Genomic DNA, 17,046 nt, shown 5'->3' on the forward strand with positions numbered 1-17,046 from the left:
TTGAGGTTTAAAGTAAATTGTTGTTGTCCTTCTACACACCTTGTATTTCCCAACGTTCGTTGTCCTGGGGGCGTAGACGACTAAAACCCAGCAACCGCCTGACCCGCCATAAAGCACCGTTGTCCTGGGGGCGTAGACGACTAAAACCCATTAACCGCCTGACCCGCCATAAAGCACCGTTGTCCTGGGGGCGTAGACGACTAAAACCCAGCAACCGCCTGACCCGCCATAAAGCACCGTTGTCCTGGGGGCGTAGACGACTAAAACCCATTAACCGCCTGACCCGCCATAAAGCACCGTTGTCCTGGGGGCGTAGACGACTAAAACCCAGCAACCGCCTGACCCGCCATAAAGCACCGTTGTCCTGGGGGCGTAGACGACTAAAACCCAGCAACCGCCTGACCCGCCATAAAGCACCGTTGTCCTTGGGGCGTAGATGACTAAAACCCAGCAACCGCCTGACCCGCCATAAAGCACCGTTGTCCTGGGGGCGTAGACGACTAAAACCCAGCAACCGCCTGACCCGCCATAAAGCACCGTTGTCCTGGGGGCGTAGATGACTAAAACCCAGCAACCGCCTGACCCGCCATAAAGCACCGTTGTCCTGGGGGCGTAGACGACTAAAACCCAGCAACCGCCTGACCCGCCATAAAGCACCGTTGTCCTGGGGGCGTAGATGACTAAAACCCAGCAACCGCCTGACCCGCCATAAAGCACCGTTGTCATCACAACCTCTACCTCTGTTCAGAAGACCAAACTGTATTTCCTTCCACCTGTATTACCGACTGTCCAGGTTCCCTTCGTCTGAGAGGCAACGAGGGGCTTGGAATAAAGAGAATTCCTGATCAGTGTTGAATTAATCCATCTATAATTAAAGATATTATTAGCTCTAATCCTGCAACTTTTCATTACTACGATTAACAAACTGAAAGAAACAGCAGGTTGGATGTAAACCAACCAGGTTTAATACCGTCAGAATGAGCCGTTTCTCCTGAGAAACACAGGGGCTGAAGAACAGTAGAACCCTTCTGTATTAACACTGTGTGTTATGTAGTGGTGACACTGTATTAAGTAGTGGTGACACTGTGTTAAGTAGTGGTGACACTGTGTTAAGTAGTGGTGACACTGTGTTAAGTAGTGGTGACACTGTGTTAAGTAGTGGTGACACTGTGTTAAGTAGTGGTGACACTGTGTTAAGTAGTGGTGACACTGTGTTAAGTAGTGGTGACACTGTGTTAAGTAGTGGTGACACTGTGTTAAGTAGTGGTGACACTGTGTTAAGTAGTGGTGACACTGTGTTAAGTAGTTGTGACACTGTGTTAAGTAGTGGTGACACTGCGTGTTATGTAATGGTGACACTGCGTGTTAAGTAGTGGTGACACTGTGTGTTATGTAGTGGTGAAACTATGTTAATTAGTGGTGAAACTATGTTAATTAGTGGTGACACTGTGTGTTATGTAGTGGTGACACTGTGTTATGTAGTGGTGACACTGTGTTATGTAGTGGTGACACTGTGTTATGTAGTGGTGACACTGTGTTATGTAGTGGTGACACTGTGTTATGTAGTGGTGACACTGTGTTATGTAGTGGTGACACTGTGTGTTAAGTAGTGGTGACACTGTGTGTTAAGTAGTGGTGACACTGTGTTATGTAGTGGTGACACTGTGTTAAGTAGTGGTGACACTGTGTTAAGTAGTGGTGACACTGCGTCTTATGTAGTGGTGACACTGTGTGTTATGTAGTGGTGACACTGTGTTAAGTAGTGGTGACACTGTGTTATGTAGTGGTGACACTGTTAAGTACTGGTGACACTGTGTTATGTAGTGGTGACACTGTTAAGTACTGGTGACACTGTGTTATGTAGTGGTGAAACTGTTATGTAGTGGTGAAACTGTATTATGTAGTGGTGACACTGTGTGTTATGTAGTGGTGACACTGTGTGTTATGTAGTGATGACACTGCGTGCTATGTAGTGGTGACACTGTGTGTTATGTAGTGGTGACACTGTGTGTTATGTAGTGATGACACTGCGTGCTATGTAGTGGTGACACTGCGTGTTATGTAGTGGTGACACTGCGTGTTATGTAGTGGTGACACTGCGTGTTATATAGTGGGGACACTGCGTGTTATATAGTGGGGACACTGCGTGTTATGTAGTGGTGACACTGTGTGTTATGTAGTGGTGACACTGTGTGTTATGTAGTGGTGACACTCTGTATTAAGTAGTGGTGACACTGCGTGTTATGTAGTGGTGACACTGCGTGTTATGTAGTGGTGACACTGCGTGTTATGTAGTGGTGACACTGCGTGTTATGTAGTGGTGACACTGCGTGTTAAGTAGTGGGGACACTGCGTGTTAAGTAGTGGTGACACTGCGTGTTATGTGGTGGTGACACTGCGTGTTATGTAGTGGTGACACTGCGTGTTATGTAGTGGTGACACTGCGTGTTATGTTGTGGTGACAGACAGCATGTCACAATACTGGTAGACAACTGAAGGTGACAGACAGCATGTCACAATACTGGTAGACAACTGAAGGTGACAGACAGCATGTCACAATACTGGTAGACAACTGAAGGTGACAGACAGCATGTCACAATACTGGTAGACAACTGAAGGTGACAGACAGCATGTCACAATACTGGTAGACAACTGAAGGTGACAGACAGCATGTCACAATACTGGTAGACAACTGAAGGTGACAGACAGCATGTCACAATACTGGTAGACAACTGAAGGTGACAGACAGCATGTCACAATACTGGTAGACAACTAAAGGTGACAGACAGCATGTCACAATACTGGTAGACAACTGAAGGTGACAGACAGCATGTCACAATACTGGTAGACAACTGAAGGTGACAGACAGCATGTCACAATACTGGTAGACAACTGAAGGTGACAGACAGCATGTCACAATACTGGTAGACAACTGAAGGTGACAGACAGCATGTCACAATACTGTTAGACAACTGAAGGTGACAGACAGCATGTCACAATACTGGTAGACAACTGAAGGTGACAGACAGCATGTCACAATACTGGTAGACAACTGAAGGTGACAGACAGCATGTCACAATACTGGTAGACAACTGAAGGTGACAGACAGCATGTCACAATACTGGTAGACAACTGAAGGTGACAGACAGCATGTCACAATACTGGTAGACAACTGAAGGTGACAGACAGCATGTCACAATACTGGTAGACAACTGAAGGTGACAGACAGCATGTCACAATACTGGTAGACAACTGAAGGAGACAGACAGCATGTCACAATACTGGTAGACAACTAAAGGTGACAGACAGCATGTCACAATACTGGTAGACAACTGAAGGTGACAGACAGCATGTCACAATACTGGTAGACAACTGAAGGTGACAGACAGCATGTCACAATACTGGTAGACAACTGAAGGTGACAGACAGCATGTCACAATACTGGTAGACAACTGAAGGTGACAGACAGCATGTCACAATACTGGTAGACAACTGAAGGTGACAGACAGCATGTCACAATACTGGTAGACAACTGAAGGTGACAGACAGCATGTCACAATACTGGTAGACAACTGAAGGTGACAGACAGCATGTCACAATACTGGTAGACAACTGAAGGTGACAGACAGCATGTCACAATACTGGTAGACAACTGAAGGTGACAGACAGCATGTCACAATACTGGTAGACAACTGAAGGTGACAGACAGCATGTCACAATACTGGTAGACAACTGAAGGTGACAGACAGCATGTCACAATACTGGTAGACAACTGAAGGTGACAGACAGCATGTCACAATACTGTTAGACAACTGAAGGTGACAGACAGCATGTCACAATACTGGTAGACAACTGAAGGTGACAGACAGCATGTCACAATACTGGTAGACAACTGAAGGTGACAGACAGCATGTCACAATACTGGTAGACAACTGAAGGTGACAGACAGCATGTCACAATACTGGTAGACAACTAAAGGTGACAGACAGCATGTCACAATACTGGTAGACAACTGAAGGTGACAGACAGCATGTCACAATACTGGTAGACAACTGAAGGTGACAGACAGCATGTCACAATACTGGTAGACAACTGAAGGTGACAGACAGCATGTCACAATACTGGTAGACAACTGAAGGTGACAGACAGCATGTCACAATACTGGTAGACAACTGAAGGAGACAGACAGCATGTCACAATACTGGTAGACAACTAAAGGTGACAGACAGCATGTCACAATACTGGTAGACAACTGAAGGTGACAGACAGCATGTCACAATACTGGTAGACAACTGAAGGTGACAGACAGCATGTCACAATACTGGTAGACAACTGAAGGTGACAGACAGCATGTCACAATACTGGTAGACAACTGAAGGTGACAGACAGCATGTCACAATACTGGTAGACAACTGAAGGTGACAGACAGCATGTCACAATACTGGTAGACAACTGAAGGTGACAGACAGCATGTCACAATACTGGTAGACAACTGAAGGTGACAGACAGCATGTCACAATACTGGTAGACAACTGAAGGTGACAGACAGCATGTCACAATACTGGTAGACAACTGAAGGTGACAGACAGCATGTCACAATACTGGTAGACAACTAAAGGTGACAGACAGCATGTCACAATACTGATAGACAATGAAGGTGACAGACAGCATGTCACAATACTGTTAGACAACTGAAGGTGACAGACAGCATGTCACAATACTGGTAGACAACTAAAGGTGACAGACAGCATGTCACAATACTGATAGACAATGAAGGTGACAGACAGCATGTCACAATACTGGTAGACAACTGAAGGTGACAGACAGCATGTCACAATACTGGTAGACAACTGAAGGTGACAGACAGCATGTCACAATACTGGTAGACAACTAAAGGTGACAGACAGCATGTCACAATACTGATAGACAATGAAGGTGACAGACAGCATGTCACAATACTGTTAGACAATGAAGGTGACAGACAGCATGTCACAATACTGTTAGACAACTGAAGGTGACAGACAGCATGTCACAATACTGGTAGACAACTAAAGGTGACAGACAGCATGTCACCACACTGTTAAAGGGGAGTCACTGTGATACCCGGAGAGGAACCAGCAAAAGAGAACCAGTTAACCATTAAAACGATGTTCTGTAACCCGGCAGCAGCATGGGGGAGAGAGTTGAAGCTAAAAGACATTAAACCTCCATTTCATTCACACTGTAATTCCATTTCTACCCTCCACAGTCCATGGTAACGATGTTACGGCCAGCCACCGCGGGTTTCCTGCCAGCCGCCGCGGGTTTCCTGCCTTAGTCGGCAACAAAGGGGATCTGAACAGAAATAGATGTAGGATTGGTGTGTGTGTGTGTGTGTGTGTGTGTGTGTGTGTGTGTGTGTGTGTGTGTGTGTGTGTGTGTGTGTGTGTGTGTGTGTGTGTGTGTTTGTAACCTAATGTTCCCCCCATGACCCATCCCTCTCTGAGGATTATCAGCGATCTGTTCTCCCTCAGGGTAGCTATCCTTAGTCAGGCTTTTCCCCTTCCAATACATTCAGTGTTACCGTGTGAGGAGGGTTAGAGAGGGTTGGGATTCCCCTTCAGCCTGGTGGGACAGCAGCACAGAGGAAGAGGAGCAACTGGAGAGAGCAGCACAGAGGAAGAGGAGCAACTGGAGAGAGCAGCACACCATCACACACACACACACACACACACACACACACACACACACACACACACACACACACACACACACACACACACACACACACACACACAGTTTGGATTTGGCTTCATACCAATCATATCACATCAAAAGCAAAGCGTCATTGACATAATTCTTTACAATTACTGCATCTTGTTGTGTCGTTGTCCTCCGGTGGCTAGCTAGCTAAAATTGTCCCTTTCCTAAATTAGCCTGGGATGGAAATAGGGATTTGGACTTGTGGTTTTACTTAATTCTCCGTACTAGCCAATGATTATAACAGCGATTCTGATCCAACCATGAATTCATACATTGTGCCCTGAGAGGATGTTCAATATGTAGCTAGATGTACAAGACTAATGTTAACTAGCTGGCTCATCGTTGCCCATGAAAGGAAGTTTGCATTTTAGCCAGGTAGCCTAGAACAACAAAACAACCTACCTGGACGGTGAGCTAGCTAGCAGGACTACATGACTAGAACTGGCTAGCCAGCCTGCCTCGACGGAGAGCTAGCTAGCAGGACTACATGATTAGAACTGACTAGCCAGCCTGCCTGGACGGTGAGCTAGCTAGCAGGACTACATGATTAGAACTGGCTAGCCAGCCTGCCTGGACGGTGAGCTAGCTAGCAGGACTACATGATTAGAACTGGCTAGCCAGCCTGCCTGGACGGTGAGCTAGCTAGCAGGACTACATGATTAGAACTGGCTAGCCAGCCTGCCTGGACGGTGAGCTAGCTAGCAGGACTACATGATTAGAACGGACTAGCCAGCCTGCCTGGACGGTGAGCTAGCTAGCAGGACTACATGATTAGAACTGGCTAGCCAGCCTGCCTGGACGGTGAGCTAGCTAGCAGGACTACATGACTAGAACTGTCTAGCTAGCCTGCCTGGACGGTGAGCTAGCTAGCAGGACTACATGATTAGAACTGGCTGGCCAGCCTGCCTGGACGGTGAGCTAGCTAGCAGGACTACATGATTAGAACTGACTAGCTAGCCTGCCTGGACGGTGAGCTAGCTAGCAGGACTACATTATTAGAACTGGCTAGCCAGCCTGCCTGGACGGTGAGCTAGCTAGCAGGACTACATGATTAGAACTGACTAGCTAGCCTGCCTGGACGGTGAGCTAGCTAGCAGGACTACATGATTAGAACTGGCTAGCCAGCCTGCCTGGACGGTGAGCTAGCTAGCAGGACTACATGATTAAAACTGGCTAGCTAGCCTGCCTGGACGGTGAGCAAGCTAGCAGGACTACATGACTAGAACTGGCTAGCTAGCCTGCCTGGACGGTGAGCTAGCTAGCAGGACTACATGATTAGAACTGGACGGCCAGCCTGCCTGGACGGTGAGCTAGCTAGCAGGACTACATGATTAGAACTGGCTGGCCAGCCTGCCTGGACGGTGAGCTAGCTAGCAGGACTACATGATTAGAACTGACAAGCTAGCCTGCCTGGACGGTGAGCTAGCTAGCAGGACTACATGATTAGAACTGGCTAGCCAGCCTGCCTGGACGGTGAGCTAGCTAGCAGGACTACATGACTAGAACTGGCTAGCTAGCCTGCATGGACGGTGAGCTAGCTAGCAGGACTACATGATTAGAACTGGCTAGCTAGCATGCCTGGACGGTGAGCTAGCTAGCAGGACTACATGATTAGAACTGGCTAGCTAGCATGCCTGGACGGTGAGCTAGCTAGCAGGACTACATGATTAGAACTGACTAGCTAGCCTGCCTGGACGGTGAGCTAGCTAGCAGGACTACATGATTAGAACTGGCTAGCCAGCCTGCCTGGACGGTGAGCTAGCTAGCAGGACTACATGATTAGAACTGGCTAGCCAGCCTGCCTGGACGGTGAGCTAGCTAGCAGGACTACATGATTAGAACTGGCTAGCCAGCCTGCCTGGACGGTGAGCTAGCTAGCAGGACTACATGATTAGAACGGACTAGCTAGCCTGCCTGGACGGTGAGCTAGCTAGCAGGACTACATGATTAGAACTGGCTAGCCAGCCTGCCTGGACGGTGAGCTAGCTAGCAGGACTACATGATTAGAACTGGCTAGCCAGCCTGCCTGGACGGTGAGCTAGCTAGCAGGACTACATGATTAGAACTGGCTAGCCAGCCTGCCTCGACGGTGAGCTAGCTAGCAGGACTACATGATTAGAACTGGCTAGCTAGCCTGCCTGGACGGTGAGCTAGCTAGCAGGACTACATGATTAGAACTGGCTAGCCAGCCTGCCTGGACGGTGAGCTAGCTAGCAGGACTACATGATTAGAACTGGCTAGCCAGCCTGCCTGGACGGTGAGCTAGCTAGCAGGACTACATGATTAGAACTGGCTAGCCAGCCTGCCTGGACGGTGAGCTAGCTAGCAGGACTACATGATTAGAACTGGCTAGCCAGCCTGCCTGGACGGTGAGCTAGCTAGCAGGACTACATGATTAGAACTGGCTAGCCAGCCTGCCTGGACGGTGAGCTAGCTAGCAGGACTACATGATTAGAACGGACTAGCCAGCCTGCCTGGACGGTGAGCTAGCTAGCAGGACTACATGATTAGAACTGGCTAGCCAGCCTGCCTGGACGGTGAGCTAGCTAGCAGGACTACATGACTAGAACTGTCTAGCTAGCCTGCCTGGACGGTGAGCTAGCTAGCAGGACTACATGATTAGAACTGGCTGGCCAGCCTGCCTGGACGGTGAGCTAGCTAGCAGGACTACATGATTAGAACTGACTAGCTAGCCTGCCTGGACGGTGAGCTAGCTAGCAGGACTACATTATTAGAACTGGCTAGCCAGCCTGCCTGGACGGTGAGCTAGCTAGCAGGACTACATGATTAGAACTGACTAGCTAGCCTGCCTGGACGGTGAGCTAGCTAGCAGGACTACATGACTAGAACTGGCTGGCCAGCCTGCCTGGACGGTGAACTAGCTAGCAGGACTACATGATTAGAACTGGCTAGCCAGCCTGCCTGGACGGTGAGCTAGCTAGCAGGACTACATGATTAGAACTGGCTAGCCAGCCTGCCTGGACGGTGAGCTAGCTAGCAGGACTACATGATTAGAACTGGCTAGCCAGCCTGCCTGGACGGTGAGCTAGCTAGCAGGACTACATGATTAGAACTGGCTAGCTAGCCTGCCTGGACGGTGAGCAAGCTAGCAGGACTACATGACTAGAACTGGCTAGCTAGCCTGCCTGGACGGTGAGCTAGCTAGCAGGACTACATGATTAGAACTGGACGGCCAGCCTGCCTGGACGGTGAGCTAGCTAGCAGGACTACATGATTAGAACTGGCTGGCCAGCCTGCCTGGACGGTGAGCTAGCTAGCAGGACTACATGATTAGAACTGACTAGCTAGCCTGCCTGGACGGTGAGCTAGCTAGCAGGACTACATGATTAGAACTGGCTAGCCAGCCTGCCTGGACGGTGAGCTAGCTAGCAGGACTACATGATTAGAACTGGCTAGCCAGCCTGCCTGGACGGTGAGCTAGCTAGCAGGACTACATGATTAGAACTGGCTAGCCAGCCTGCCTGGACGGTGAGCTAGCTAGCAGGACTACATGATTAGAACTGGCTAGCTAGCCTGCCTGGACGGTGAGCAAGCTAGCAGGACTACATGACTAGAACTGGCTAGCTAGCCTGCCTGGACGGTGAGCTAGCTAGCAGGACTACATGATTAGAACTGGCTAGCCAGCCTGCCTGGACGGTGAGCTAGCTAGCAGGACTACATGATTAGAACTGGCTGGCCAGCCTGCCTGGACGGTGAGCTAGCTAGCAGGACTACATGATTAGAACTGACTAGCTAGCCTGCCTGGACGGTGAGCTAGCTAGCAGGACTACATGATTAGAACTGGCTAGCCAGCCTGCCTGGACGGTGAGCTAGCTAGCAGGACTACATGACTAGAACTGGCTAGCTAGCCTGCATGGACGGTGAGCTAGCTAGCAGGACTACATGATTAGAACTGGCTAGCTAGCATGCCTGGACGGTGAGCTAGCTAGCAGGACTACATGATTAGAACTGGCTAGCTAGCATGCCTGGACGGTGAGCTAGCTAGCAGGACAACATGATTAGAACTGACTAGCTAGCCTGCCTGGACGGTGAGCTAGCTAGCAGGACTACATGATTAGAACTGGCTAGCCAGCCTGCCTGGACGGTGAGCTAGCTAGCAGGACTACATGATTAGAACTGGCTAGCCAGCCTGCCTGGACGGTGAGCTAGCTAGCAGGACTACATGATTAGAACTGGCTAGCCAGCCTGCCTGGACGGTGAGCTAGCTAGCAGGACTACATGATTAGAACGGACTAGCTAGCCTGCCTGGACGGTGAGCTAGCTAGCAGGACTACATGATTAGAACTGGCTAGCCAGCCTGCCTGGGCGGTGAGCTAGCTAGCAGGACTACATGATTGGAACTGGCTAGCCAGCCTGCCGGGACGGTGAGCTAGCTAGCAGGACTACATGATTAGAACTGGCTAGCCAGCCTGCCTCGACGGTGAGCTAGCTAGCAGGACTACACGATTAGAACTGGCTAGCTAGCCTGCCTGGACGGTGAACTAGCTAGCAGGACTACACGATTAGAACTGGCTAGCCAGCCTGCCTGGACGGTGAGCTAGCTAGCAGGACTACATGATTAGAACTGGCTAGCCAGCCTGCCTGGACGGTGAGCTAGCTAGCAGGACTACATGATTAGAACTGGCTAGCCAGCCTGCCTGGACGGTGAGCTAGCTAGCAGGACTACATGATTAGAACTGTCTAGCCAGCCTGCCTGGACGGTGAACTAGCTAGCAGGACTACATGATTAGAACTGTCTAGCCAGCCTGCCTGGACGGTGAGCTAGCTAGCAGGACTACATGATTAGAACTGACTGGACAGCCTGCCTGGACGGTGAACTAGCTAGCAGGACTACATGATTAGAACTGGCTAGCCAGCCTGCCTGGACGGTGAGCTAGCTAGCAGGACTACATGATTAGAACTGGCTAGCCAGCTTGCCTGGACGGTGAACTAGCTAGCAGGACTACATGGTTAGAACTGACTAGCCAGCCTGCCTGGACGGTGAACTAGCTAACAGGACTACATGATTAGAACTGTCTAGCCTGCCTGCCTGGACGGTGAACTAGCTAGCAGGACTACATGATTAGAACTGGCTAGCCAGCCTGCCTGGACGGTGAGCTAGCAAGCAGGACTACATGATTAGAACTGACTGGACAGCCTGCCTGGACGGTGAGCTAGCAAGCAGGACTACATGATTAGAACTGACTGGACAGCCTGCCTGGACGGTGAACTAGCTAGCATGACTACATGATTAGAACTGGCTAGCCAGCCTGCCTCGACGGTGAGCTTGCTAGCAGGACTACATGATTAGAACTGGCTAGCCAGCCTGCCTGGACGGTGAGCTAGCTAGCAGGACTACATGATTAGAACTGGCTAGCCAGCCTGCCTGGACGGTGAGCTAGCTAGCAGGACTACATGATTAGAACTGGCTAGCCAGCCTGCCTGGACGGTGAGCTAGCTAGCAGGACTACATGATTAGAACTGGCTAGCCAGCCTGCCTGGACGGTGAGCTAGCTAGCAGGACTACATGATTAGAACTGGCTAGCCAGCCTGCCTCGACGGTGAGCTTGCTAGCAGGACTACATGATTAGAACTGGCTAGCCAGCCTGCCTGGACGGTGAGCTAGCTAGCAGGACTACATGATTAGAACTGGCTAGCCAGCCTGCCTGGACGGTGAGCTAGCTAGCAGGACTACATGATTAGAACTGGCTAGCCAGCCTGCCTGGACGGTGAGCTAGCTAGCAGGACTACATGATTAGAACTGGCTAGCCAGCCTGCCTGGACGGTGAGCTAGCTAGCAGGACTACATGATTAGAACTGGCTAGCCAGCCTGTCTGGACGGTGAGCTAGCTAGCAGGACTACATGATTAGAACTGGCTAGCCAGCCTGTCTGGACGGTGAACTAGCTAGCAGGACAACATGATTAGAACTGGCTAGCCAGCCTGCCTGGACGGTGAGCTAGCTAGCAGGACTACATGATTAGAACTGGCTAGCCAGCCTGCCTGGACGGTGAGCTAGCTAGCAGGACTACATGATTAGAACTGGCTAGCCAGCCTGCCTGGACGGTGAGCAAGCTAGCAGGACTACATGATTAGAACTGGCTAGCCAGCCTGCCTCGACGGTGAGCTAGCTAGCAGGACTACATGATTAGAACTGGCTAGCTAGCCTGCCTGGACGGTGAACTAGCTAGCAGGACTACATGATTAGAACTGGCTAGCCAGCCTGCCTGGACGGTGAGCTAGCTAGCAGGACTACATGATTAGAACTGGCTAGCCAGCCTGCCTGGACGGTGAGCTAGCTAGCAGGACTACATGATTAGAACTGGCTAGCCAGCCTGCCTGGACGGTGAGCTAGCTAGCAGGACTACATGATTAGAACTGTCTAGCCAGCCTGCCTGGACGGTGAACTAGCTAGCAGGACTACATGATTAGAACTGTCTAGCCAGCCTGCCTGGACGGTGAGCTAGCTAGCAGGACTACATGATGATTAGAACTGACTGGACAGCCTGCCTGGACGGTGAACTAGCTAGCAGGACTACATGATTAGAACTGGCTAGCCAGCCTGCCTGGACGGTGAGCTAGCTAGCAGGACTACATGATTAGAACTGGCTAGCCAGCTTGCCTGGACGGTGAACTAGCTAGCAGGACTACATGGTTAGAACTGACTAGCCAGCCTGCCTGGACGGTGAACTAGCTAACAGGACTACATGATTAGAACTGTCTAGCCTGCCTGCCTGGACGGTGAGCTAGCTAGCAGGACTACATGATTAGAACTGACTGGACAGCCTGCCTGGACGGTGAACTAGCTAGCATGACTACATGATTAGAACTGGCTAGCCAGCCTGCCTGGACGGTGAGCTAGCTAGCAGGACTACATGATTAGAACTGGCTAGCCAGCCTGCCTGGACGGTGAGCTAGCTAGCAGGACTACATGATTAGAACTGGCTAGCTAGCATGCCTGGACGGTGAGCTAGCTAGCAGGACTACATGATTAGAACTGACTAGCTAGCCTGCCTGGACGGTGAGCTAGCTAGCAGGACTACATGATTAGAACTGGCTAGCCAGCCTGCCTGGACGGTGAGCTAGCTAGCAGGACTACATGATTAGAACTGGCTAGCCAGCCTGCCTGGACGGTGAGCTAGCTAGCAGGACTACATGATTAGAACGGACTAGCTAGCCTGCCTGGACGGTGAGCTAGCTAGCAGGACTACATGATTAGAACTGGCTAGCCAGCCTGCCTGGACGGTGAGCTAGCTAGCAGGACTACATGATTAGAACTGGCTAGCCAGCCTGCCTGGACGGTGAGCTAGCTAGCAGGACTACATGATTAGAACTGGCTAGCCAGCCTGCCTCGACGGTGAGCTAGCTAGCAGGACTACATGATTAGAACTGGCTAGCTAGCCTGCCTGGACGGTGAGCTAGCTAGCAGGACTACATGATTAGAACTGGCTAGCCAGCCTGCCTGGACGGTGAGCTAGCTAGCAGGACTACATGATTAGAACTGGCTAGCCAGCCTGCCTGGACGGTGAGCTAGCTAGCAGGACTACATGATTAGAACTGGCTAGCCAGCCTGCCTGGACGGTGAGCTAGCTAGCAGGACTACATGATTAGAACTGGCTAGCCAGCCTGCCTGGACGGTGAGCTAGCTAGCAGGACTACATGATTAGAACTGGCTAGCCAGCCTGCCTGGACGGTGAGCTAGCTAGCAGGACTACATGATTAGAACGGACTAGCCAGCCTGCCTGGACGGTGAGCTAGCTAGCAGGACTACATGATTAGAACTGGCTAGCCAGCCTGCCTGGACGGTGAGCTAGCTAGCAGGACTACATGACTAGAACTGTCTAGCTAGCCTGCCTGGACGGTGAGCTAGCTAGCAGGACTACATGATTAGAACTGGCTGGCCAGCCTGCCTGGACGGTGAGCTAGCTAGCAGGACTACATGATTAGAACTGACTAGCTAGCCTGCCTGGACGGTGAGCTAGCTAGCAGGACTACATTATTAGAACTGGCTAGCCAGCCTGCCTGGACGGTGAGCTAGCTAGCAGGACTACATGATTAGAACTGACTAGCTAGCCTGCCTGGACGGTGAGCTAGCTAGCAGGACTACATGACTAGAACTGGCTGGCCAGCCTGCCTGGACGGTGAACTAGCTAGCAGGACTACATGATTAGAACTGGCTAGCCAGCCTGCCTGGACGGTGAGCTAGCTAGCAGGACTACATGATTAGAACTGGCTAGCCAGCCTGCCTGGACGGTGAGCTAGCTAGCAGGACTACATGATTAGAACTGGCTAGCCAGCCTGCCTGGACGGTGAGCTAGCTAGCAGGACTACATGATTAGAACTGGCTAGCTAGCCTGCCTGGACGGTGAGCAAGCTAGCAGGACTACATGACTAGAACTGGCTAGCTAGCCTGCCTGGACGGTGAGCTAGCTAGCAGGACTACATGATTAGAACTGGCTAGCCAGCCTGCCTGGACGGTGAGCTAGCTAGCAGGACTACATGATTAGAACTGGCTGGCCAGCCTGCCTGGACGGTGAGCTAGCTAGCAGGACTACATGATTAGAACTGACTAGCTAGCCTGCCTGGACGGTGAGCTAGCTAGCAGGACTACATGATTAGAACTGGCTAGCCAGCCTGCCTGGACGGTGAGCTAGCTAGCAGGACTACATGACTAGAACTGGCTAGCTAGCCTGCATGGACGGTGAGCTAGCTAGCAGGACTACATGATTAGAACTGGCTAGCTAGCATGCCTGGACGGTGAGCTAGCTAGCAGGACTACATGATTAGAACTGGCTAGCTAGCATGCCTGGACGGTGAGCTAGCTAGCAGGACTACATGATTAGAACTGACTAGCTAGCCTGCCTGGACGGTGAGCTAGCTAGCAGGACTACATGATTAGAACGGACTAGCTAGCCTGCCTGGACGGTGAGCTAGCTAGCAGGACTACATGATTAGAACTGGCTAGCCAGCCTGCCTGGGCGGTGAGCTAGCTAGCAGGACTACATGATTAGAACTGGCTAGCCAGCCTGCCGGGACGGTGAGCTAGCTAGCAGGACTACATGATTAGAACTGGCTAGCCAGCCTGCCTCGACGGTGAGCTAGCTAGCAGGACTACACGATTAGAACTGGCTAGCTAGCCTGCCTGGACGGTGAACTAGCTAGCAGGACTACACGATTAGAACTGGCTAGCCAGCCTGCCTGGACGGTGAGCTAGCTAGCAGGACTACACGATTAGAACTGGCTAGCCAGCCTGCCTGGACGGTGAGCTAGCTAGCAGGACTACATGATTAGAACGGACTAGCTAGCCTGCCTGGACGGTGAGCTAGCTAGCAGGACTACATGATTAGAACTGGCTAGCCAGCCTGCCTGGACGGTGAGCTAGCTAGCAGGACTACATGATTAGAACGGACTAGCCAGCCTGCCTGGACGGTGAGCTAGCTAGCAGGACTACATGATTAGAACTGGCTAGCCAGCCTGCCTGGACGGTGAGCTAGCTAGCAGGACTACATGACTAGAACTGTCTAGCTAGCCTGCCTGGACGGTGAGCTAGCTAGCAGGACTACATGATTAGAACTGGCTGGCCAGCCTGCCTGGACGGTGAGCTAGCTAGCAGGACTACATGATTAGAACTGACTAGCTAGCCTGCCTGGACGGTGAGCTAGCTAGCAGGACTACATTATTAGAACTGGCTAGCCAGCCTGCCTGGACGGTGAGCTAGCTAGCAGGACTACATGATTAGAACTGACTAGCTAGCCTGCCTGGACGGTGAGCTAGCTAGCAGGACTACATGACTAGAACTGGCTGGCCAGCCTGCCTGGACGGTGAACTAGCTAGCAGGACTACATGATTAGAACTGGCTAGCCAGCCTGCCTGGACGGTGAGCTAGCTAGCAGGACTACATGATTAGAACTGGCTAGCCAGCCTGCCTGGACGGTGAGCTAGCTAGCAGGACTACATGATTAGAACTGGCTAGCCAGCCTGCCTGGACGGTGAGCTAGCTAGCAGGACTACATGATTAGAACTGGCTAGCTAGCCTGCCTGGACGGTGAGCAAGCTAGCAGGACTACATGACTAGAACTGGCTAGCTAGCCTGCCTGGACGGTGAGCTAGCTAGCAGGACTACATGATTAGAACTGGCTAGCCAGCCTGCCTGGACGGTGAGCTAGCTAGCAGGACTACATGATTAGAACTGGCTGGCCAGCCTGCCTGGACGGTGAGCTAGCTAGCAGGACTACATGATTAGAACTGACTAGCTAGCCTGCCTGGACGGTGAGCTAGCTAGCAGGACTACATGATTAGAACTGGCTAGCCAGCCTGCCTGGACGGTGAGCTAGCTAGCAGGACTACATGATTAGAACTGGCTAGCCAGCCTGCCTGGACGGTGAGCTAGCTAGCAGGACTACATGATTAGAACTGGCTAGCCAGCCTGCCTGGACGGTGAGCTAGCTAGCAGGACTACATGATTAGAACTGGCTAGCTAGCCTGCCTGGACGGTGAGCAAGCTAGCAGGACTACATGACTAGAACTGGCTAGCTAGCCTGCCTGGACGGTGAGCTAGCTAGCAGGACTACATGATTAGAACTGGCTAGCCAGCCTGCCTGGACGGTGAGCTAGCTAGCAGGACTACATGATTAGAACTGGCTGGCCAGCCTGCCTGGACGGTGAGCTAGCTAGCAGGACTACATGATTAGAACTGACTAGCTAGCCTGCCTGGACGGTGAGCTAGCTAGCAGGACTACATGATTAGAACTGGCTAGCCAGCCTGCCTGGACGGTGAGCTAGCTAGCAGGACTACATGACTAGAACTGGCTAGCTAGCCTGCATGGACGGTGAGCTAGCTAGCAGGACTACATGATTAGAACTGGCTAGCTAGCATGCCTGGACGGTGAGCTAGCTAGCAGGACTACATGATTAGAACTGGCTAGCTAGCATGCCTGGACGGTGAGCTAGCTAGCAGGACAACATGATTAGAACTGACTAGCTAGCCTGCCTGGACGGTGAGCTAGCTAGCAGGACTACATGATTAGAACTGGCTAGCCAGCCTGCCTGGACGGTGAGCTAGCTAGCAGGACTACATGATTAGAACTGGCTAGCCAGCCTGCCTGGACGGTGAGCTAGCTAGCAGGACTACATGATTAGAACTGGCTAGCCAGCCTGCCTGGACGGTGAGCTAGCTAGCAGGACTACATGATTAGAACGGACTAGCTAGCCTGCCTGGACGGTGAGCTAGCTAGCAGGACTACATGATTAGAACTGGCTAGCCAGCCTGCCTGGGCGGTGAGCTAGCTAGCAGGACTACATGATT

This window comes from Salvelinus fontinalis, chromosome 39 (assembly GCF_029448725.1).
Source record: "Salvelinus fontinalis isolate EN_2023a chromosome 39, ASM2944872v1, whole genome shotgun sequence".
Classification (NCBI taxonomy): Eukaryota; Metazoa; Chordata; class Actinopteri; order Salmoniformes; family Salmonidae; genus Salvelinus; species Salvelinus fontinalis.